Raw genomic sequence first — 3,262 nt, forward strand, 5'->3', positions numbered from 1 at the left:
AAAATTAAAAACGGCCGTCCATCGGCCCATTATTGATCGGCCCACCTGCAATAGCAGTTCTCTACAGTGGCTGTGCGTGTGTCCAACCGTGTGTGTGTGTGCGCGCGCATAGTGCGCTTGTGTTTAGAGGCACAAAAACAATATTTGCACCGGGGCCTATCACCATCATGCTACGCTACTGATTGTAGCCTTTCTGGTGCTAAGCTTACAGCCTGCTGCTTTTAGCTTCATATGTGAAGCTATGTTGAAGTTTTTCCACTTCCAGATTGTTTTTCCTATTCTCTGCATTATTCATTATCTACATGTATTTTGCTGTCTTGCAATTTGCATTTTCCTCACAAAACTGTAGCTACACTCACTCACACTATTTTACTGGCATCTCCAGTTGCTGTGCAATATGTAATGTACATTTGAATATGAAAAAGGATTAGAATTAGAGCCATAATAAGCCGGACTAACTGAGAATAAACTGTTAAAACATAGTTTTACAAAGACAGAAGGCTTGGCAGTTACCTGTAAGTCCTTGATATTCAGCAACAACATTATAAACCTCTGGGGAAATAGCACATCACCATCTTCTTTATGATGATATTATTATTTGGTCGCATGAGACTCTTACATTAAAGTCATGCTGTTCCTCAAAAAACAATAATTTGATAGTATTCCAATTCGAAGGTTGCAAAATAGAGTTAGAATCAGATGGGGTGTGGGATAGGAGACAGAAGATAGCATGCTGGGTGAAAATTAAATGAAACTCCACTATAAGAACATCTCTGCCAGCCCAGTAAGTCTCTGTTGCGTGGAATGTGTTTGCATTGGTATTTGTATTGTGCTGTCTTGTTATTTCATCTGGCTCAGGAATGCAGACGGATAGTAAGTTACAGCAACCACCTCTGTTATGACCACTAACTTACATCCCTGTGGTGATGCAAACAGACAGTAGGCAGCCTGGAAGATTTAAAGGGCTATTTATCGTGCCAGTTAGCCGTCTGTCTAGTCCTCATCTATTCTTGTCATGCAGCTGTGGAGGTGTGGATTAAACCTCTTCCTGCATGGTGCACACCACGAGTACATCTCACTTAATGAGAATAGATGCTATCATGGCTAGACCTGGCCGGAAATATTGGGAGCAGAATGTCATGTTCTGCATGGTGCAACCATTGCACATGCTGAAGTAACCGGAGACAGTTCATGGGAAATTGCCTTTCTTGGGTTCCCCGGAGGCATAACAGACTATAAGAGGCATATCATACTGTCTGGTTCTTGACCTCTGTCGTGTGCCATCTTCTCTACCACTCGTGCTTTGTTTTTACCTCTGTGTACAATCCACTGCTGTGAAGCAATGATCACAACAAATTGTATTGTGTCTTCATGCTCTGTAGCCTGTGTGGCAGGTGAAGCAATAGAAGCAACAAGAGGGATGCTGCAACATAAAAACATGACCAGCACGTGTGGTTTTAAGATAATTACATCAAAACAACATTAAGTACAAAATGAGAAGGCGAGTTAAGAATGTCAAAAATGAGCCTAAGGATATAATGAACCTCAACCACATGCTTACACAAGGTGGGGGGAGAGCGGTGAAGCCAAAAAAGGCTAAGTTATAGGCCTCCTGCTCATCAGGGGAATTACTATGAAGCCTATTATCTAGTATGGTACACAATGACTTGTGTTTGTGTGACTGTGTGCTTGTTTGTATTGCTTTGAGCTCATGTGATGTTTTCCCTATTGGTTATAAGTTGCAGTCTGATGGTGACATATTTACTGTATGCAGCAGAAAACTGCTGGTACAACATAGTGTGTCTGACTTTGCTGTGAAACAAAAAACTGAAGGACAATCTCGCCAGTTTGAAGAATCCTCTTTATGAATAATTCTCTCTTATTTTTGCTGCATCTCAGCGTAAGGTAACCTGCACTGACAAATACAAGACACAAAAATGTAGTTCTGTAGCTTTTCAGAGTCTAGTGAGCAGATCTGATGATGATTTAATATGCATTAAGTGTTTTCATTAAACTTGTCCAGCTTCATTTGTTCTTTTGTCACAATTCAAACATTGATAAGAAAAATAATGAGGACGATCAAGAAAAACTGGGAAGGACGATATTTGATCCCACTTCTTTTTTCCTGTTCAAGATACAGATGGGGATTTAGGCATTCAGTGTTCTCTCTCCCTTGGTGGAGGCTTTAAGGCTACACTTTTATCAGCAAATGCCTGAACCTAAACACAACAACGCAACTGTTCTGTTAACATCAACAACATACCGGAAAGCATGAATTAGTTACTCTTGATGGTACTTGTTGGCTTGTGGAAAAACAACAGTACTCACCTTGTACATTTAAAGAGTAATTATCAGCTATGGTGTGTGTGTGTGTGTGTGTGTGTGTGTGTGTGGCAAAATGTGTTCCTGGAGACAGCTATTGTTGTTGGAACTATACATATATATGTATATATATATATATATATATATATATATATATATGTATATACAGTGTTGGGAAGATTACTTTGGAAATGTAGTTGGTTACAATTACAAGTTACCCCGTTGAAAATGTAATAGTAGTGTAACTATTTCAATTACTTTCTCAAAGCAATGTAACTAATTACATTTGATTACATTATGATTACTTTTCTTAATTTTGAATGAAATCTCTCAACTAACCATTTTCACATTTTAAGACCTATAGTGTGATAAACCTTTCAGTTCAAAGGTTTAACCATATATTATGAGTCTGACCTTCGGCCTGTACTGTGAAGGAGGCTCACTTCCTCACTAAATGGAGCGACAACGGGCTGATTTCAGCCAAGAGGAGCAGGTTGTTTTAATGGAGAGAGTATGAGCGATATAAAAAAGCCTGATCACAGCCTGAAGCAACAGTGTTGCTGCAAATATGACAAGAGGAGGCTGATTTTAATTTCTGACAGCTCTACATTGAGCTGCTTTTAAATATGAAGCTTTAGAGCAACAACAACTGTTGTTTTAAACTGTGTTTTATATTGTTTTCATATATTTCACTGATCGCAATTATAAAATGCCAGTGTGTGTTTTATTGAAAGCAGGGCTGGTGTGCGTATGAAAATAGGTTACAGTGGGTTTTTAGGTGCTGTAGCTACAAGAAAATCTCATGTTGTCTCTGTACAAAGACCTTTTTAAATGTGAGAAAACAGAGTAGACTACTCAAGATTTATGTTTGGACAACACATAACAGGCGAAACAATTAATATATTCATGGCCACATTAAGTTAAATTATCTGTCCTGCTG

The sequence above is a fragment of the Sparus aurata genome, chromosome 4, assembly GCF_900880675.1.
Source record: "Sparus aurata chromosome 4, fSpaAur1.1, whole genome shotgun sequence".
Lineage (NCBI taxonomy): Eukaryota > Metazoa > Chordata > Actinopteri > Spariformes > Sparidae > Sparus > Sparus aurata.